The sequence below is a fragment of the Otolemur garnettii genome, unplaced genomic scaffold, assembly GCF_000181295.1.
Source record: "Otolemur garnettii isolate 467f Iridium unplaced genomic scaffold, OtoGar3 scaffold00043, whole genome shotgun sequence".
Classification (NCBI taxonomy): domain Eukaryota; kingdom Metazoa; phylum Chordata; class Mammalia; order Primates; family Galagidae; genus Otolemur; species Otolemur garnettii.
In genome coordinates this window covers 192,766-215,565 of record NW_003852438.1, presented here as the reverse complement: position 1 = coordinate 215,565, position 22,800 = coordinate 192,766, and the positions used below count along the sequence as shown (strand labels likewise).

Here is a 22,800-nt window from a genome sequence, read left to right as displayed (position 1 = left end):
GTCATTCCTATCTCAGGACCTAGATACATCTTACATATCAGATATTTACATTACGATGCATAACAGTAGCAATGAAAATAATTTTATGGTTGGGGGTCACCACAACATGAGGATCTGTATTAGAGGGTCGAAGCAATAGCAGGGTTGAGAACTACTGCTCCAAGATTAAAAAGAGTTAACTGGGAGGTAGTTATTCACATGAAAGTTAATCCTTAAAATAAACTTTTATTAATATACAGCTAAACAACACTTCTTATAAAAGAAGAAGCATAAGCAAAAAATGATTATTTTGTAACGGCTCTGCCAACTGTAATCACATAACCAAAGTGTGGTCAAGAAGAAAAATGTAAAAGAAAAAAAAGAACCAAATACGTGGCTCCAAAACTCCAAAATAATTAGTACGCCAAGTGAAGAAATAAGGAATCATTTTTTTTAAATCACACTATTATTTTCAATATTAATGTTCAACTACAATAACAAATTAAAGATAGTAATAAATAATAAGAAATAGTTATGATCAGAGTTATGATTAAGAATCTGTTAAAATCTTAATTTTTTTTTTTACAATTACCAGTATAAATGACAAACGCCCCCCTGCTACTTGTCCCCAAAAGGGGCTTAGAGATGTTTACACTCAACTGCCATTTGGTTATATAATCTAGCAGATAACTGGTTTAGTACTCTGTGGCTCTCATGAAAAATCAGCAAAGCCACGCAGATTCAAAATCAAAAAGGTAAATAAACTTAGCTTTGAAAAGTTATTTTCAAAAAATAATCTTTACAGGCTCAGCACCTGTAGCCTGGTGTTTATGACACGAGCCACATACACCCAGACTGGAGGGTTCAAACCCGGCCTGGACCACCTAGTCAACAATGACAATTGCAACAACAACAAAAAAGTAGCCGGGTGTTGTGGCGGCTGCCTGTAGTCCCAGCTACTTGGGAGGCTAAGGCAAGAGAATAGCTTACGTCCAAGAGTTGGAGGTTGCTGTGAGCTGTGACGCCACAGCACTCTACGGAGGGCAACATAGTGAGACTCCGTCTCAAAAAATAAATAAATAAATAAGCTTTACAAGTTGAATATATTCTCACCTAGCTGGTTTTCTGGAGTTGTTTTTTAGTCCAATGTCTTAAAGCTGTGGAATTGCTTGTTTCATGCCCCTTGCTTAGAGCATATAAAAAGTAATTTCTCTGGCTCAGTGCCTGTGGCTCAAGTGGCTAAGGTGCCAGCCACGTACGTACACCCAAGGTGGCAGGTTTGAATCCAGCCCAGGCCCGCCAAACAACAATGACAGCTGCAACCAAAAAATAGCCAGGCATTGTGGTGGGCGCCTGTGGTCCCAGCTACTTGGGAGGCTGAGGCAGGAGACTCACTTGAGCCCACGAGTTGGAGATTGCTGTGAGCTGTGATGCCATAGCACTCTACCCAGGGGGACGGGTGGAGGCTCCTGTCTCAAAAAAAAAAGTAATTTCTCTTTTAAATGATACACAAACAGGGCGGCGCCTGTGGCTCAAAGGAGTAGGGAGCTGGCCCCATATGCCAGAGGTGCTGGGTTCATACCCAGCCCCGGCCAAAAATTGCAAAAATAAAAGAATAAAAATAAATTATATACAAATATAGGTGCCCTTGGATTTCACCTAAAATTTCAGAAACCCTCCTGTTTCACAAGTTGAAGTTACTCAGATGGAGCTGTACCCTCATATTAATTTGAATAAAGTTTTAAAAAAAATAAAAATTAAAAAAGGAATATTACTTTCTGCCCTAGGAGAATGTACTTTAAAAACAGCCATTCCATGAGCCTTTGTAAAGCTAAGAATTTTTGAAAAATCAGGTGCTGCCTGATTTCTCTAGTAAGTGTACGTTTCATATACTGTATTGGCTTGGGGTGGTGAACACGTGTGGTGAGGTGCAAAGGTCAGCCTTTCACAGACGCCTTCAAGGATCCCCAGAAGAACTTTTAGCTTCTACTAATCTTATTTCAACACCACTCCTTCTGGTCCTCTCTTCTGGGGAATGGAATTTGGTGAAATGCGAGAGAAGGGTCAGGGGAGTTTTCACCACTCTACAGTTATCTATTTAAGTTGCTTCCTTTCTGTCTCTTCTAACTACTGTCTGTTCTGTGCTTCCAAACAAAGGCTTTTTCTTTTTCCTATACATTTGATATATACCCATTTGATATAAGAGCTCCGCAAAGCTGTGTCATGCCTCCCTGGGTATCTGTACAGAACTGTAACATTTGGTCTCTTTGATCATCTTTAATGGTCAAACTAAACCTCTTTAGTTTACAGACTTTGATCTCGGAAGTAGAAATCACAGCTGCATGTCACTATGTACTATGACAATGTGGGAGGCCACAGACAGGAAAGAATACCTAATTCTTTAAAAGTGTGGTTTAAAAGATATTATCATCATGAACATTGACCCTCATCACAAGCATTATTTATTATAGAAAAAGTTTCGTTGCTTAAATCCAGCCATTCGGCTCCTCTTGCCATTTTCCTATTTTAAGCTCCTCTAACTCCCTTGAACTCAGCAGTTTCCTAAATGTTCTCCACACTATCAGTTTTGCACTGATAGTCTGTTCTTCCCACTGTGAACAGAATTCTCTCTGAAATAAAGATTTGATCCTGCCAAACTCTGATTTAATATGTTCAGAGTGTGTCCCGTCACCCACAGTATAATTCCAGATTTCTTACCTGGACATTCGGGATTCTTCCACAAGTGACCTCCCTTCTTTAACAGCCTCATTATCAGCAATCCTGGTAAGCTCACCGAACAATACCACGAAGGAGAAGTGCTTGGCAGGCCAGCATGGTGGCTCCCACGTGTAATCCTAGCACTCTGGGAGACTGGGGCAGGTGGACTGCTTGAGCTCAGGAGTTGGAGATCAGCCTGAGTAAGCTCAAGACCACGTCTCTACTAAAAAAACTAGCCGGGCCTGGTGGCAGGTGCCTGTAGTCCCAGCTACTCAGGAGGCTGAGGCAAGAGGATCAGTTGCACTCAAGAGTTTGAGGCTGCTGTGAGCTCTGATATGCCATGGCACTCTACCCAGGGGGGCAAAGTGAGGCTCTGTCTCAAAAAAAAGAGAAGTGCTTGATAATCCCCAAATACATCATGCTTCCTTGTGTTCAAGAGCTCTTCCTTCCACTCAATAGTATCCTTTGCTTCTTGTCAATGCTTCCTCAATTCCTTCACCCCTCAAAGCTCAGGCTACTATCCCATCCTGTATGGGGCACCCACCACACTATACTCACACATAATCTATAGCATCAATCATGTTGTATAGGATTTTTAAAAACATTTGTGCTCCTTTTTTGTGTAAGACTGTGAGTTCCTCTTATAAAAATTCTAGAAGGAAAAACTCTTCTGGACATTGACCCAGCCAAGAATTTATGACCAAGACCCAAAAAGCAAATACAGCAACAACAAAAATAAATAAATGAGACTTCTTCAACTAAAAGTTTCTGTACAGCCAAAGAAATAATCAACAGAGTAAAGAGACAACCTACAGAATGGGAGAAAATATTTGCAAACTATAAATCTCTCCAAGGTCTACTATCTAGAATCTACAAAGAACAGAAACTAAATCAGTAAGAAAAAGAAACAAATAACCCTACCAAAAAGTAAGCTAAAAATATGAATGTATTTTTTTAAAGAAGATCAACAAATGGCCAACAAACATGAAAATATGCTCAGCATTACTAATCATCAGGGAAAGACAAATTAAAACTATTAGGAAATGCTACCTTACTCCTGTCAGAATGGCCATTATGAAAATGTCAAAAAACAATAGATGTTGGCACAGAAGCAATGAAAAGGGAACACTGATACATTGTTGACGGGACCTAAACAAGTGCAACCTCTATGGAAAACAGTATGGCGATTCCTCAAAGAAGTAAAAACAGACCTACCATTCAATCCAGCAGTGCTATGATGGAGGGACTTTTCCTTTACCAAAAGAAAAGAAGTCTTTTTATAAAAAAGGCACCTGCACCAGAATGTTTGTCACAGAACAATTCGCAATTGCAAAGATAGGGAATCAGCCTAAGTGCCCATCAACTGATGAGTAGATAAAGAAAATGTGAGAGACACACACACACCATGGAGTACTACGCAGCCATGAAAAGGAGTGAAATCATGTCTTTTGCAATAACTTGGATGGAAGTGAACACCATTATCCTAAGTATCTCAGGAATGGGAAAACACCATGTTCTCATTTATTAGTGGGTATGAACAGATAGGTATTTATGGTCATAAAGTGGTTTAGTGAACACCGAAAATTAAGAAGGGGGATGTGAGGGAGAGAAGTGAGGGATAAAAATCTACCTACTGGGTATAATGCACACTATTTCAGTGACTGATACATTAAAGCCCTGACTTCAGCGTTATATAATTCATCCCGTAACAGAAAATACTTGTACCCCTCAAACCTACTGAAATAATTTTTTTAAAAACTGGGAATTTCTTGATGACAAAAACTGCATCTCATTTATTTTTCCTTTCCACATATACCCCAGGACCAAACACCCCCCAAAACATGAATATGTGTCAATTGATTTCTTCAATGATCAGTAAACAAAAGGGCTAAAACGTGTTTTTCTTTGACTGAGGGATTCAATGGAAAAGGTTATTTCAATTTTTCTTTCTAGTAAGTCAATATACCAGCAGAAAGTATAAAAGAAAGAGACCTAACTTCTGAAAAGACACCCAGGTTGGGTCCTACTTCTATCTCCACCATTCACTAACTTTTCAACCTCAAATAAGTAATAACACCTATGAACCTAAGTTTTTCCATTTACAAGGTAGAGGATCACCTGCATTGTATTCCTCAGGAAAAGGTGTGCAAATGTCTTACCAAACTCACAAGTGCTATATTATCATAAGTAAGGTACTATTAATATTTTAGCAGGTCATGCTTTTGGAAAAAGGTGTTTTAAGCGAGACTGATTTACTTAAACAAAGAGATAACAATCCTTAATAAGGACTCAATGCCTCCATTTAGAGAAACAGTCACATAAAATTCACATTTTACCGCATAAAAGTTTTCTAAAACCTACACGTAAAAGCAGAAATCAATCACAGAATCGTACTTAATATAATGACGGAGCAGAGTTTACAATATGTTATATAATATTATTATTTTACTTCTGAAAATATAAACCTTGATTACCAGTAAAAACTAGGAAATGCATGGGGCCTGTGCTAAAGACCAAGGCGTTGCTCTGGTGCTGAGATGATTCAAAACATTATTAAAAATGTGTGGGTCCCCATGAAACCTAACTATACCCAAGTTTAGCAGGAGATTGGGTCTGGGATGGGCTGGATGTGCCTCACTGTTTATAAAATCAGGAATGCTGATAAAAGAAGTAAAGCTTTGGAAGCTCCCATGCCTGCTTGTGGTCATCAATGACTGGTCTCACTTGGAGCGCAGAGAGACAGACCATCAGTCTGCCTGTAGATGTAAGTCAGGTGGGTCACCGGGGAACATGGAACAGCCCTATAAACTTGTGTAAGTGCCATGTACTTCACAGCATGGACAAATGTGTCTGTGAGATCCACTACACCCAGGACGGCTTTCAGTGTGTCCCCTCTCAGCCCTCTGTTCCAGAGGTGCTCTGAGTAGATCATTTGTAATGCAGCAGATGAAATCAAAATCTCACTGAGCAGGGTTCAGTGAGGGTTCATCAGGGTTCATCATCAGAACCCTGACAAGCTGAAGGGTAAATAACTCGACTGTCACCAGAGTTAGTGATCGGGATCTAGACACCAGGGCTCTACTGCTCAATAAATATTTGTTAAGCATGGGGAAAAAAAATCCAGGAATGACTAATTTACCAGCTGACAACACCCTCACAGATAGTGTTGTGTGAGCTGGTGCACTGTCGTGATGCAAGAGCCACACCTTTCTTATGCCAAGATTTTCAGTGAAGATCTTCTTGTTTCTTTATCCATGTTTACTTGGTCTGCTATGCTTCTCACAGTCAACCAGTGATTTTAATGCACAATTTGATGAGTTTTTACAATGTTTTCATCAGTTCTGCTTGTTACTGGGCACCCGGACTTCTCTTCATCAGTGACGCTTTCTCTTCCCTCAGAAAAATATTTAATCCATTTGTACACTACTGTTCTCTTCATGGCATTATCTCCAGAAACTTGGACTAACATGTCCCCAATTTCACTTCCTCTTTTGCCAAGTTTAACAAGAAATTTGTAAATGTTTATTCCTTGCTCTAATTCAAGCTCTGACAACCTTCCAACAGCACACAAGAACACAACAACAATAATGAAGGCCACTCAGCAAGACATGCCACATGTCAACATGAACACAGCTTTGAGACCAAAGTTATGAAACCTTGCCAAGTTGTTTGTACAGTGATGCCAACATTAAGGACACAGTGGAAGTTCAAGAACTTAATTGTCAGACCTCGTAATCCTGATAATAACCATATTTCATTGCAGATGAAGACTGGAGTAAGATTTCAGATGAGGAAGTCAGAGCTATGATGGGTACCAGAAACTACTTTGTGTGTTGGGAAAGTTCTGGAGGCAGGTAGAGACAGCAACCCTAGCTGCTCTTCCCTGGCCTCCTCCAGCTCCAGACTGACCTGACCTTGACCTTGCAAGGAGAGCAAATGATGGCAGAGGAACTGCAGTGACAGTAACGAGGAGGGGTTAAGAGACTGATATCCCAGAATGATGTTGAGATGTTTCTGGGACCGATACTGAATGATAAAGCTAGAAGGTGATGATGGTGCTTTGTAATTCACAGTATCACAAAACACTTCCCTTTGTATAAACTGCCACTTAGAACAGTTATCCTCAAGCCATCTGGTTTATCTAGATAATCCGAGGAGCTTCTCCCAAACATGTATGAGCAGGAACTTTGAACAGGCAATCCTGGACCCAACTGGCTCATTCTCCCCATTTGGGGGACATGCTAAGGAATGCCACAGCTCTGTGAAATAGAGCTCAAGAGCCATAAGGCTAGATGACTGTGCTGAATATCATACTTAATATGCACTCAAAATCTTGGCATTTAATATTTTACAAACCTATAAAATAGTCATTTTTTTTTATTCCCCCCAAATATACAACCACCATTATTTTTCTTAAAATTTTACTGGGAGTAATGGTTTCCTTTTGCATGTAAAACACGACCCTGACCATTTGGGATGTCTATGTGACAGTAAACTGTATCCTGGCCATCCAGCATACACTGGCAACACACCCCCCAGGCCATGCATGCCAGTGGTTGCCCAGTTGTGAAGCACACCGTAAAACTCTGCCCTGTAGCCCTGCAGGTTTTCATCCCGCCATGTTCAACCTAGTGACAGAAAAGGCTTTTCACCATAATTCCTATGACTTCTTCCCAGTCCAGAATGAAAAAAAATTCAGCCTGTCAAACAAAGGCTAAGTATGCTGTGGCCTGCACACACCTGAGAAGTGGGTAGGTCTGCCCTTAGAAATCGAGGGAACGGAGGTATGAATGCACAAGAAAATGTAACAAAGAAGGAACACTGTCCCCTCACCTAATGAGAAGTTTTGAATGCCTCTGAGTATATTCATAACATCTTCTTTCATTTTGTTCGAAATACTATAAAGTCTAATATTTGGGACATTCATACTTAAATATAAATTAATGCATTCTCAAGTAGAATAAAGATTATCCAGTCTATTCTAATTACCCCCATACCAATAAGTCATCTAGTGATTCCTAATGTACTGTGTCCCTTATAAATGCTTAGTAAGTTTCTTGAGAAAAGCTATCAAGATTCAACTACCTTCTTGAGACTACAGTTATTTTGTGAGCATTTATTTGTTAATTTCTAAAATCTAAACATCTTTCCATATTTAACATGTACCTTCTTCAGAGAAGTTTCTGGATGCATTTTTCTAATTAATACTAGAGAGCAAAAACGTTAGATGTGGTTTTATAAGGTACGATTACACTGAGAGGTTAGAAAATGTGCATGCTGTAACAAATCAGATGTACTCTGTTCATAAAACCCAGGGACTACAACACATTACCACAAGGTGGTAGTGGTGCTATGCTCTGCTCAGGATTTTCTTTCTGGGATGTGAATGGAGATGGGCTTTCCTCCCCCTCCCGCGTAAATCCTTCCCTGTATCTGGTGAGCAGCATATGCATAACTGTTACAAATGGGTTAAAAACAAACGCATCCTTCAAATTCTTATTTTATTTCTTCCTTTATCAAATATTCTTCCCCACTTCCAAAAATAATCCCTTTGTCCACCCTGTGACATTTTAATGTAACCACTTTCCCACACCGCCACAAAGATGCAACTATTTTGATGTGGGACATTTCGATATGGCCTAAAATAAATAACTAAACCTTATATCTTTTTAAACTAGTAATCTCATCGCAAAGCTGGGTCTCACAGTGCTGCTGTGCTTCCAAATTCCCACACCTAGAAGGCAGTTCATGGCTGAGGCAGGAGTTGGAGGTCAGTGTATAAATGGGCAGGGCGGGAAGTGAAGCTGGGTGAAGCGCAGGTGTCTGAGGTAACCAGGAGTCACATACCTACCACGTGTGGCTACCTCAGAAAGGACTCATCATGCCAAATCTGCGTATTTTCTGAAATTGTAATTCTATCTCAAATAATCTGCCTCTCTAGTTCTTTAGTTCTTCCCCCAAAGAATATCTGGGTCCCAACTGCATAAGAAATTCTGTTAGAAATCTGCCAGCTGTTTGAACTCACAGATGGATAGACAGGCAGACAGATAGGCAGACATACACACAGACACACATCTGTTATGTTTAATGTCATTAACTCCAATCCAACGATGGCTTTGATGGGCAGGACTGATACTCCTAAAGGATACCTCAGTTCTAGCAGATTTTATTTCAAACTATGTAAATTGTTTACAGAAATGAACAGAGTCAAGTGTGACAGTTCTCCGTGATTAGGACGGGACAGAGAAAAGGTCAGAGAGGAAGCCTGCGCAAATGACTAGCTAAAACAGCTACGCATACACAAGTATGTCCACAGACACAGGTTCTACGCTTTGGTCAGGACAGTGCATTTCTTTGCCTGGAACCATCCTTTATCTTTCATTTATTCCTTCTCAGACATCTTCAACATCTTTTCTAGCACCTGCCAAAAACTTTTAACTTCTGTACATTGTTCATTCTTCTGTCTTTGCACTGTAGTACAAGAATTTGTCCGCATCCTGCACAAGCATACAGAGCTGTGGCCGGGGTTCCAATCTTGGGTCCACAGCTGACCATGTTAGCTATGGAGCTGGCCATTGTTAAAGAACTAAACATATTTTTTAAGGTTTCCGTGCCTGAGTTTCTCTTCTTCATGGATAATAAAATAACAACCCCCTCACAGGGATGTTGTGAAGGCTCAATGAGTCAATGCGTGTGAAGTATTTGCAAAAGCCCTTGACACACAGTGCTCAATAAACATTAGAAGGTTCTGTGTCCTTCTGCTCCTGGCCTTCATTAGACAGTAAACTTCCCAGTCAGGCTCGTGTCTACTCCATCTCTTTATTCTTGGCACTCAGCACTGCGTGTACCCCCTCGGTGCACTTACAATTCACTAGTTAAGCTAATTCCAACTCCTCCTTCTGTCTCTTCCACCTCTAACTGTTCCCTCTCCACCCATTCCTCCCCTTGCCATGACTGACTTTAAAAACTTTTGTCGGCTTGGCGCCTGTGGCTCAAGTGGCTAAAGCGCCAGCCACATACACCTGAGCTGGCGGGTTGGAATCCAGCCCAGGCCCGCCAAACAACAATGACGGCTGCAACCAAAAAATAGCCGGGTGTTGTGGCGAGCGCCTGTGGTCCCAGCTACTTGGGAGGCGGAGGCAGGAGACTCGCTTGAGCCCAGGAGTTGGAGGTTGCTGTGAGCTGTGATGCCACAGCACTCTACCCAGGGGGACAGCTTGAGGCTCTGTGTCCAAAAAAAAAAATCTTTTGTCACCTCTTGATTATGTACGAGGTTGCGAGCTATACCTTCCTCTCCATTTCTACAAAACTTCTTTTAAAACAATGCATCCTCTTGCCGCCTCCTGCTTTTTCCAGCCGTACAGCAGACATTAGAGCTTCTGCTCCCTCCTTTTCAAGAAAACTGCCCCTTGGCTATTTCTAATTACAGGCTCAGGGTCAAATCTCTTTCAGTGAACTTCCCTCCCGTAGCTCCAAGTTATCTCCTCTAAATACACACAGAACTCCTAAAATAAATTTCTACATTTATCCCTAATTTTTCACTCCCGCTCCATTGACAACCGCCTACTTGGCATCTCCACTTGAAGACGGCGTTACCACCTGCAACTCGACATTTTACTTCACACAATCCATGCCTTAGTGTCATACAAAAACACTGGCCTGTCTTCAGGAAACCTAGATGCTGATTCCAAAAAATCCAGCGCCTGCCACAGCCAGTTTGCTCCTCTTCCTGTGACCTCATCTGTTAGCAGCAGCATCCATTCCCTGAGCAGCGGGCCACCACAGTCCCAGAACTTCCAAGCTATCTTTTATTTTCCCTTAAATTATTTAGTCTGCCAGCAAAAGGTTTCTGAAAAACAGTCTTCCTTTTTCTTGCTATGGCCAGTGCCCCAATTCTCATAACTTTATTACTTCTCACCTAGACTATCCTGTAAGGAAAGGGGTCAGGACCAGCACTCTGGGAAGAATCTCCTGACAGCCAGCAGGCCTGGGACCACCACCCCTGCCAGCAGCATGCAGAAGCGACTGCCCCACTGAAGTTTGGCCCACGTGTGAAAAACAGTTCTTCTCTTGATAACCCATAATAAACCAGAGGCAAGTCAGCACACTCAAATGAGACTTTACTAAGGGCTGGCAGTGTGCGTGTGTGTGTGTGTGTGTGTGTGTGTGTTTGCAGGGGAGTAAACAGAGAGCCCCATTTTAGACAATAGAACAAAACCCCCCTTGTCCTCCAGGCCTGTGAGCCCAAAGAGGGACCCTAGGCTCTTCTTGACTTAGCTCCCCACGGGCATACCAGGTGGTCCCCTGTGGCCAAGAAGCACAGGCTCAGAGAGACCCCACACTCACCATCTACCCACCAAGCCCGGCCAGCCCTCTAGCTGCCTGTCTGTGGTCCGTCCTCACAGTTCTCATCCCTCTGCTCACGGGGATGCCGCCTTACTGGGGCAGGCCTCAGCCTCAACTGAATACCACAGTCCCACGACAGCCCCACTAGTCATACAAGAAAGTCACATGGACATAAACATGAAAAACACATACATGTCCTTACACAAAACTAGCCCTCCCCCCAAACTCTCCAGAGTTGTTTCCTTATGAAACAGATCTCATCTGCTCACTTGTCTGTTCAAAATCTTTATCGGTTGTTCATAAACCCCAGAATGAAACACAGCACCTTAATTCTACATTGGAGGCTCTTCACTGCCACTTGGCAGACCCCTCTAGGGCAGACCCCTTCCATCCCCACTCCTCCTGCACTTTCCGCTCCTGGAATGCTGGTCTACCTGCTAGCAGCCAAATGAAACATACATCCTTCCATCCTGGGTCTTCTATTTGGCTGTCAATCCACGGACCCCAAATGCACCTCCCAGGACCTTTCCTCCCATGACTCAACTTTCAGTGCTGGACTTAAAAACCGCCCTGCCAAGTGTCACTCAAGAAGCGCTTACTCATTTGCAATTCCGTGTTCTCAGCTCTCCCTTAGCCTGCCCTACTTGTAAAAAGAACAGATTCACATGGCAGAGTGAAGCACCAGGATTACGTTTACTCTGAAGTGCTTCTCTCCCTCACTCTGCAATATTTTCAGTGGTACATGAATTCTGAAATCTCTATCACGGTATGAGGAGAAAATAAATCGCTCAGAAGTTCAAGTTGTTACTCTTTAGAAGCTTGTCTGGCCTCATCCCCCTAACCCCTAAACAGGATCCAATTTATTTGATTTCTTCTTCATCCTGCCCACGCTCCACTTCACTTGAGAACAGCTGTCTTGAAAGAAGTGGATGTTTCTGTTGCTACAGGGATGAGTGGAACATGTGCTTTCCCTTCCTTCAGTTCACACATCCCTACGTCCTGGATGTCAGACCATATGGCGGATGGTCCCTTTATTATAACACATAGAACTTTGCATCACTCCCTGGGAAGGGAGTAAGGCAGCACCACAGGATGGCAGCTGTGGATTTGCTGGCAAGAAAGCTCCTGCAGAAGAAATTCCTGTGCCACCCAGGAGCAAGCCCCCTCCTAAGTAACCTCTAATAAAGTCATCGAACTCACCAATCTGGACTTGTGGGAGTCATTTTTGGTCTCTTGGATATCTCCGTTTAGAGAGCAATTTTCCATAGTGTCCTAGGACTTTCACGAAATATTTGGCCTCCCAGCTACAGTCTCAACTTCCTCACCTTCCTTGCATGTGGCCAGGTGACCAAGTAAGGACCGACAGGACATGAGTAAAAGTGACGAGTGCAAATTAAGGCGTCACCTCCAGGACACCTGGCCTGGGCTGGGACTCTCCGCTTGCTCTTCCTGCTGGCTGGGAAGGGTGATGACTTGGGCCACCTTGTAAGCTGCCCAGTGAAACTACATTTCCCCCCCTGCCCTATGTGAAGTCTGATGCGCCCACGTGACTAAAGCTTACCAATGAAATGTGAGAAGTCTAGGGGCCACTTTGGCCTAGGCTTTTGGGCCTCTCTCCTCCTCCTGTTCTCATGCTCTCCTTTCTAACTGGAACCTGGACATGGTGACACAATATTAACCACACAGGCAAGGACAAGCCTCTGGGAGACGGCAAGGAAATGACACGGGAGGAACATCGGTCCTGGAATAGCTCCACGCAACAGGCGGGCCCACCCCAGGAGCTTTCCTCGGACTGTAAGACGAGAGAGAAATTCTGTGTTCTCTAAGTAAGTCTCTGAAGGGTGAGATTTTCATTATTACAACTCGGTAACTCTAACAGCCAAGCTATATTCGAGGGACCTCACCAGCTCTGGATCACGTACCTCTGAGCTGTTATTGATGAGGGAGAAATACACTTTCATATTGTTTAAACCACTATATTTCAGGGTTTTAGCACAGCAGGTTATTTGTACATAATGTGTCCCTACTATCTAATTTGTAATTAGTCATTTTCAATTAATTATTTTGCTCGTTGTATATAATAGGTACAAGACTCTGTCCAACACCCATTTGGTGTCCAACAGCCTGATTTGGTCTCGGCATCCACTCTTTCTCCCCAAGTCATGCGCTTAAGGAATGCTGCCTCTATTCCTAACTCCAGTGAGTATGTGCTAATTAGTTTAACAAATGGCTTATAACGAGGCCTTTCCCCTTACCATCAGTAATTAGCTCAGAGGTAAGATGTGACCCAATTCCGGCCAATGAGCGATGAATGAGTGGAGGCGTCCCGGGGGGTCTGCTTTTGGTCCTCCACAAGAGGCGGCACATTTTCTGTCTGCTATCTGGACATGACACCTGGAATTGATTCAGGCACTTTGCTAAGGATACAGGTAAGGAAAGGAAAGCAAACCCTTGAGGATCACAGAAGTGGAGAGCCTTCCCTTCCTCCAGGCGCTCAAGTCAGTATGATTTAGAGTGTTTTGGTACCTGCAGCTGACGGCATCCTAACCAACAAAGTATAACAAGAGTGCCCAGATTATGAACATAATAAAGAAACCAATCTTAAACGTGAAATAGAAATAATATACAACCCTCATCCCAGTCTTAATAGACTCCTCCCTTCCCAGTCATTAAATATGGAAGGAACACAGCTGATTACCAGCAGTGGCGTCACATCACAGGGCCCCCTTACCACCTTGCACAGAAGGAAAGCCGGCTGTGCTCAAGTAACATTCTCCATGTACCTTACTCTGAACTGAAAAGGGCAATCCACAAAACCACGTGGCTTCAAATTACCTAGACTATAAATCCCCAATAAATATATAACACTGAATCCCTTTACCCAGGCTTCAGGGTAATCCTGGAAAGGCATGCCAAAATCTTATCTCACTGGTCCACTGAACCTCTGTTGTTTCTTCAATCAGGCACATTGCCGGTTTTCATTGTTTCACTTACTCCCTACTAATTCTCAGCACAGCTCTTGCATTGGTTCTCAACCTTCCTAATGCTGTGGCCCTTTAATACAGTTCCTGTGGGTCGTGACCCCCAGGTTGAGAACCGCTGTCTTAGAGCCTCTCTAAACATCCTCATTAAATGCCAAATCACAAAAACATTGCATATTTCAGTAGGGAAAATGCCCAGGCACAAATTGCAAACTTTTATTCAAAATTAAAGTTTCTCCCCTCCTCCAGTCTCGGCTTTTCCAGACACTGCCAGAGTTTTTTCTCTTAGCTTTGTCAGTTCCTTCCTTTAATTCATAAGTCAGAGCATCCCAACTCCTCCAATGGGGCTTCTCCATTTGTTTCGCAGGGATTTTCCTGCCAGGAACAGGGTTTTGCAGCTCCCAGGGCTCAAGCAATAATTGACCTCGGGTGGTCAGTTAGAACACTGCCCACCCTCCAGTGTCTGCATCTTGGATGGGCACATCTCCAGCCTCTACCACCAAAGTCATATAGACTCTGGCAGGAAGGGCTCTTGGGTGGAGCTACTGTTTAAAAGACCACCAGGCCGCCTCCTGGTCCCTAGAAAGCAGGTCTGGCCACTTTGTGGTTAGCAAAAGCACAGCTGTCTGTCCTTGTGCTGAAGCCAAGCAGGTAGGTGTGGCTCAGTGTTTGACCTCTAAACTTTCCTAGTCCTGGGTTAGTGTCCCCACAGCATGCAGAGGACACAGGTCAAGTCTCCTAGTCCCCTCTCAGCTCTGGGAGAGATGGGATCATCCCTTCCTGCCTTCCCAGCCCCTGTCTTGGGCTCTTCGGCTTTAATCACACCATGAAGACGTTGGGCCAAGGGTTATGAACCTTCACCAAGGCATGATGCAGCTGCCACTATTGTTGTGTTTGCACTGTGTGGGGACTCAGCCAAAACTGAGACAGAATGAAAACCACCTCAACATCCTGTTTCACTTGTTTTCCTGAATCCAGTATGTTTACCTCCTCCAAGGTACTCTCCGTCCAACGTCTGGAATGGACTGTCTTTCTGTTGCCACAGTTCCTTTTCTTTAACAGTGTTTCCCGCCCCCCAATCCCTCCCTCCCACTCACACACACCCCTCTTGTTACAAGGACATTATCTTTTTCCTGTGTCTCTCCTTGTTGCCACTGTCACATCTCTAAAATCAACTGTCTCTACTCATCACTTCTGGACCTTCATCAGACATTTCCTTCTGAACCATCTCCAAATATCTTTTTCCTCTAGAAGTCCCTGAAACAGAACTCTCAAGCCCCCTGTCACCAGCACTGTTCAACAAAACTTTCTGCAATGATGAAAACATTCTATGTTTGCAATGTCCACAAGCCAAATATAACCACTTAATGGTCACTAGTAAGACTGAGAAACTGAATTTTTTCTTGTATGTGATTTTAACTGATTTTAGTTTAAATAGCTGCATATAGCTAGTGGCTAAGTTACTAGACACGACAGCTCTTAACAAATCAGACAGCTTGCTACCAGCTCTCAATCGACATTAATGCTGTATTATTTGGTACTTCTATTGCTCCTCCAAGAAATTTTCTTTATCCATAAGTTTGAGAAGCTTATTTTTAAAGAATGTGCAAAATTTACATCAATGAGCCTAAGAGGCCAGTCTGAGCTGGGGAAATAACATGAATATATGCAGAGCATAATTAACCAACAAATGGTGTGTGCTTAGGGAAGGGATGAGACAGGAGTGACGGGAATGGCCAGACTAGAGCCAAGGATGAGGGGATAGATTAGTGAGGGATGGAGAGGGAACTTGATGGAAAAGCTACAGACAGATCGTTAAGACCACCGACAGCCAGAAGGGAAGCTATGGGAGTAAAAACTCAAAGAAGATGCTTAGAGACGAGAAAACAAAGACTTGCTTGGGGTCACAGAGCATTTTGCAGCAAGCTATATAACTAATATCTAAGTCTACTTTCCTTCAAAGTAGGGTTTGGGTTTCAAGCTTTTAATTAAAAGCGTCAGTGTCTTGGCTCCACACCCACAGCACAATGGTTACACCAGCCACATACACCAAGGATGGCAGGTTCGAACCCAGCCCCAGCCAGCTAAACAACAACGACAATTGCAACAAAAAAATAGCAGGCGTTGTGGCAGGCACCTGTAGTGCCAGCTACTTGGGAGGCTGAGGCAAGAGAATCACTTAAGCTCAAGAGTTTGAGGTTGCTGTGAGCTGTGATGCCACAGCACTCTACTGAGGGCAACATACTGAGACCGTCTCAAAAAAAAAAAAAAAAAGCTTCAGTGTTTTAAGAAAACAAACTAGCAATGATGTGTAAGAGAGATTCCAAGGGAGAAAGCTGGAAAGTGCTGAAGGCAACTATGCTCGCCCCAGAGTAAGGAGGGTTGAACTACTACAGGGTGGTTTCTAAATAATCTTAGCAGCAGATTCTCAATAGACAAAATATGTAAATTAGATGTTTTATTAATGTAAATTCAACTTAAGTGGGTGAAATTAGATATCATGAAGTCTACTAAGCTTCGGCAGTATCGAACATGTAAATTTTTGACATATTTGTTTGCGCATGTTGTTTTTCATTACTGTTTTTGAAATGTTTGAAAGCACATCAAGAAATGAAATAAAGAACAAATTCATAAGCACCTCAGCCCTAGGGCAGGGTCTGAGGTCCCCAAAGCCATCATCCTGCTTGATGGTTTTCCACAGCACCTGCCACCTTCGTAGGAACCACATAATTGACTTATTCATGCTACTTATGATTTGTATATGTTTTGTTTACTGCTGCATCTAGTTGCAAATCAGTTGCCTGGCACATCGCTGGGATTCAAATATTTGTTAAATGACTAAAACATCTTTCAAGCCATTACCTTTGCTTACTGGTGCTGCTTCACCTGCAATGAACACGGCCTCAGCACTGCCACTTGCACTCTGGCAACACTAAACTATGCCCAGATACCCATGCTGTTCCAGGTCCTCTCCCCAAACCTCCACCTGCCTTAGGATCCTACAGGAACCCTTCCCTAACACATCTACTTCCTTTCTGGAATGTTGTAGTCCATGCTTACTGCACTTATGCAGGGGTACAGGTTCCCTCAGGACCCTCATTCAGCCCCAGCCCTCTGCACAATAACTGGCAGATGGTAGGTGCTTAATCAAGTGTGTTGAGATGCTAGAACTGAATGCACAAACTGAAGACATATCCCACAGGAAGAATCAACAAGACCTGATGGTGTGGGATAAAGAAACTCAGTCAGGGTGAGATGAAATCATCCGGGAAAGAGACAGTGAACTGCACACCGTTAAGTGTACTTGCAAACCTATGACTCCCTCATCACAGTGAATGAGAACATGAGGAGCCCAATTTGAAACATGTACTTTTGACAAGAGGCTATCCAAGATGAGATGAAACTACCGTTTGCAATACTAGTCCATGCTGATTTTTCTCTACAATGACCGTCTGTAGCACTTAAGTCTAATATAAAATTTGGCACTTAATCATGTTTCCTATGAAACAAGAAAACTCTTTAGGAAAAAAACACATTTTATAAAAAAGACACTTGCACTCAAATGTTTATAGCAGCATATTCACAACTGAAAAGATATGAAAACAAAGTGCCCATCAACATATGAGTGGATTAATAAAATATGGTATGTGTATACATACCATGGAGTACTACTCGGCCATTTATTTATTTAGAGACAGAGTCTGACTTTGTTGCCCTCAGTAGAGTGACATGGCAACACAGCTCACAGCAACCTCCAACTCAGCCATTTAAAAAGTGGAGGCTCGGCACAGGTAGCTCAGTAGCTAGGGCACCAGCCACGTACACCAGCGCTGACAGGTTCAAATCCAGCTGGGGCCTGCCAAACAACAATAACTACAACCAAAAAATAGCTGGGCATTGTGCAGGTGCCTATAGTCCCAGCTACTTGGGAGGCTGAGGCAAGAGAATCACTTAAGCCCAAGTGTTTGAGGTTTCTGTGAGCTGTGATGCCACAGTACTCTACCAAGAGCGACAAAGTGAAACTCTGTCTCAAAAAAAGTAAAAATAAAACTAAAAAGTGGTAATCTAGAAACCTAAATGGAACTGAAGACCATTCTTCTAAGTGAAATATCACAAGAATAGAAAACCAAGCACCACAGGTACTCAATACTATATTGGAACTGGCTGATCAACACCTTTGTGCACATATGGAAGTAAAAAACTCAATGGGAATCAAGTAGGTGGGAGGGGAAAGGAGGGGATGGGTTAATTCACACCTAACTGGTACAAGGCACACATTCTGGGGGAAGGGCACTCAACAAATGCAACATGAAATATACAAAAGCAAATTATGTAACCAAATTGTGTGTACCCCTGCAATATTCTGAAATTTAGAAAAAGATCGAAAAAACTCTTTAATAACTCCCCATGCACGTCAGTATGCTTGTAAGACATGTCCTTTCACAGCAAAAATTATTTTCCCCATCTAACAAGAACTCTGAAGCACTGACTTTAGCTTAAGAATATAATCACCTCATATATGTAGCACTAGCACATATGCACTTATGTGCGCACTTATTTAAGTCTGCACTTGAATGTCTGCAAATTTATGGACTTTTAGTATGATTCACTTTACAAATATATACTACAGAAACAGGACACTTTTTTATACTTATGAAATATTCAATGCATCATTTAGATTACAAAGACAGCTTTACACTAGAAACAAGAAGACAATGAAGCCTTAAAGAATCACATATGTCAGTCTTCCGATTGATTTTGGAGATGGCATCAAAATGAATGGCTCTCAAAATATGCTACAAGTACCACTACACATTAAAAAGCTATTAAGTATTCATTTTTAAATTGTGATATTAATTATTTAATCACCTGTGTGAAGTTTTAATTTCCCGAATTCCCAATTAAAAGTGGCTGATTGAACGCACGCTTTTAGCTCTACTTATTCCCAATACTTCCAAATTACAGTAAAGAGATTTCTGAACAAGCAATGATAAACAAAATGGGAGAAAAGACAAGAGCTGCAAAATTCTGTAAGATACAAAGCATATGGACAAGTGAGAACTGACTTAGCACAATCATTAGCAGCAGTGGGGGGTGGTTGAAAATCAGCCCACTGGAACAAGTAAGCCTCAAATGGCTCAAAACTTGGCAGCACCGTATGGATACCTCTGGATGCCAGGGTAAAGATGAAGCTGAGAAGAACTGGTCGGAAATCTGATTTAGAATCACTGAGTTTCCCTTCCTCTCCTACCCCCACCCCCACACCTCTATTTCCAATTTCTTCAACTCAACATAGCCCACAACTGCCCTCCCCACCTTGGAATAAGATGGGAGGTTTTCTGGAGAGAGTCAAACACAGAATGTCTAGAATAGAAGGCCCAAGAATAATCAAAGGCAGGGAGATATTCTTGAAAAAAAAAAAGGAGCATTACACAATAACTTCAATGTTGGATATTGAGAACTCCCCAAACTGCCTGATCCATGGGCTCCCACCAGTCACCCGCAGCAAGGGCTACAACGTTCCATTAGAAGGGTCTTCTTTGGGGAGCTGATAAAGTGAAGAGGAAAGACTTTCAAGGTTACTGACATCAGAGGTTAGAAACAAAATGACTAGTACGGTTAAACAGTGAAGCACACAGCTGACAAGTCCCACCTGCACAGACGCCACTCAACTTTAACTGTGCTCTTGTTCTTGTATGTGTAGCTACACACACACACACACACATGTATATATATGTATACATGAATATGTGTATATTTATCTATCTCTATCAAGACATTTTTAATGCAATAGAAGAGTTAGAAAATAAAGTTGAGGAAATCTCCCCCCCCCAAAAAAGAATAAAAGATAGAAAATGAAGGGGATAAGGAGGATAGGAAAATTAGTGGAGAAGGTCCAACATCCAAATAATAATGATTCCCAAAAGAAAGAACAGAGAAAAAAGAGGAAGAGATAATTCAGGGTGAATTCCCAGAACTGAAGACTGAAAGGAGATACAAAAAGCCCATACAATGCATAAAAATGAACCTGTGAGAATTTCACTGTTAGGTTTCAGATCCCCAAGGAAAAGAAAAGATCCCGAAAGCCTCCAGAGAAAAGGGGGTGGAGAGAATTACATAAAACATCAAAATCCAGAGTCTAGAAGATTTCTCAATTCTAGAAGACAGAAGATAGTCGAGCAATGCCTTCAATGTTCTGAGAGGAAAGAAGTTTCCCAACTAGAAATCTAAACCCAGCTGAACTATCAATCCAGTATGAGAGAAGAACAGAACCATCTTACACACTGGGAAGCCCACTGTGCAGGGCTCTCAGCCAATGTGATCAAATTCATCAGTCCTTGAATAATCTTTGCACCACTGTGGTTCTTGCAATCCCACCTCAAATGATACCTTTGCCTTTAATCAGTCCTCAGTCTCCCAGTAGGGCAGCAACTATATTCATCTTTGCCAATTTCACCACTCCTGGAAGAATGTACAAGCCATTACATTATTGAACAGAAGTTGCTGAAATTCACTGACAGGAGAAAATAGGCAAGTCTGGTATGACTGTGTTATGCTTATCTTCAAACCTGAAGTCTCTTAAAGATTATTTGTTGTAATCTAAAGATACTGAATTTACACAAATTAAAACATAATTATTTGTAAAATTTAAAAAATTTTAATTCTATTAAGAGAATAACAAGCAACACAGAAACAACATAATTTCAAGTTATGCTGAAATCTGATACTTGTCCCTAAATTTAGACAGAGGTTTGGTTCAAACTTTTAGTTGTTTTTTTTTTTTTTGGCCAGGGCTGGGTTTGAATCTGCCACCTCCACCATATGGGGCCAGTGCCCTACCCTTTTGAGCCACAGGTACCGCCCCTGGTTCAAATTTTTAAACTAGAATATCAACAAATCCACTGTTACCAGTCAAGTAGTGAAACAGATTATAACCTCAATCAAACTAATTATGGCAATATTAGGCATCTTAAATGGTACCAAATAAAAAACTGTTGAAGAGGAATATATACAAACATACACATTCATAGAGATACACAGAGATGATAAAATTTTACATTCATTTTAAGAAAAATGGAGGCTCGGCGCCTGTGGCTCAAGTGGCTAAGGTGCCAGCCACATACACCTAAGGTGGCGGGTTCAAATCCAGCCTGGGCCCGCCAAAACAACAATGACGGCTGCAACCAAAAAATGGCCGGGCGTTGTGGCGGGTGCCTGAGGTCCCAGCTACTTGGGAGGCAGAGGCAGGAGACTTGCTTGAGCCCAGGAGTTGGAGGTTGCTGTGAGCTGTGATGTCATGGCACTCTACCCAGGGGTATAGCTTGAGGCTCTGTCTCAAAAAAAAAAAAAAAAATTGGAAAGACTAGGTTGTGTTAGCTTTTCTTCAAAAGAGAAGGAATACAGAAGAAAACTGGAAAGAATAAAAATTTACTAATCATCAGTATCTAATTAAAACGCTCATCGACACTACTAAAAACCCAATTCCTAACTCCAACATTTACTACACTACGCACTCGTTAAAAGTAGTCAGCATTTACTGAGCAGCTCCTGTATCTAGGAGAGTATTACAGCAATGCTTTCTACAGTCAGAATAGAAACAAGTCCTTCCCTGGCCCCTTCCTATCTTGCTCCAAGCCCAACCCTTCCTCTATCACATTACCAAGTTTTTTACCTTATTTCAAAGGTTTGTACTGTCAGTGACTCAGCTGACAGAAACTCCATTCTCCATTTGTTTTCTGCTACCTTTCTACAGGTTTTCTTTTAAAACACAATTACTAAAAAGCTGGCAGGAAATAAATGAATGGTAGCTATGCTGCATATGTATCCTGCGAGATACAGATGTAGGAATCTGTCAATTTGCACGTCTTTCTGAGACTGTGGAAAACAACATATGGGCTTGGCATAAACAAAAATTAATTTGGAATCTCTTTCTTGGCAGAAACTTTCCTGTATAAAAATTCAAATCTCCTTTTTAAATAAAACTCGTAAGTGGTACACTGTCGCACATTTGGCTCTTAACTCTATGCGACGGATAAGGCTCAGTTCCTCATGCAGATCTAGGCGTGTGAGAAGTAGGAAGGTAAGAGGTAACCCCCTTTATGAAGCAGGAAAATTCAACCAAGCATTACTGACTGCAGAGATACCAACACAGACCTCTTTGAAGCTCTTGATGCTTTTCACAAACCCATCTAAATTCTAATATGTCTCTCAAATCCAAGTCTAAATTATGATTAGAAAAATTTATATTTAAAGATGAAAATGGTACTAAAAATTCTGCATCAAAGTTTGCTTTTTAAAGCTGCTTAAAATCTTAAAGTATAACCAGAGCCGATAAATTGCTGCTGAGCACTACTTTAACATCTTCTTTATTATATATTAAACAGTTTCTGCAAGTGGTTTTATTGCTGTAAAATACACATAACATAAAATTTGCCGGCCTAACATTTTTAAGTCTACAGTTCAGTGCTATCAAGTACATTCACACTGTTGCCCAACAATCTCCAAAACTGCTCATCTCGCAGGACTGAAACGCTATATTCACTGAAAACACACCCCCACCTACATTCCTGTCCCTCCCAGTTCCTGGCAACCACGGTTATACTTTCTGTCTCCATAAGTTGGACGACTCTCGGTACCTCGTATTAAGTGGAATCACAGAATACTCATCCTTTCATGACTTTTTTATTTAACCCAACACAAACTCCTCAAGTTTCGCCCACGTGGCAGCATGTGTCATCATTTGCTTCTGGTTTACGGCTGATTAGTGTTCCACTAC

The 22,800-nt window shown here is 42.1% G+C and overlaps 1 protein-coding gene and 1 pseudogene across 1 annotated transcript in view; one reads left to right on the top strand and one right to left on the bottom strand.

The window, feature by feature from the left end:
* DGKH (diacylglycerol kinase eta) overlaps positions 1-22,800 on the bottom strand; it is a 190,509-nt gene that overhangs the window by 111,898 nt on the left and 55,811 nt on the right. The window lies entirely within an intron of this gene.
* LOC105887035 lies at positions 5,235-5,411 on the top strand (annotated as a pseudogene).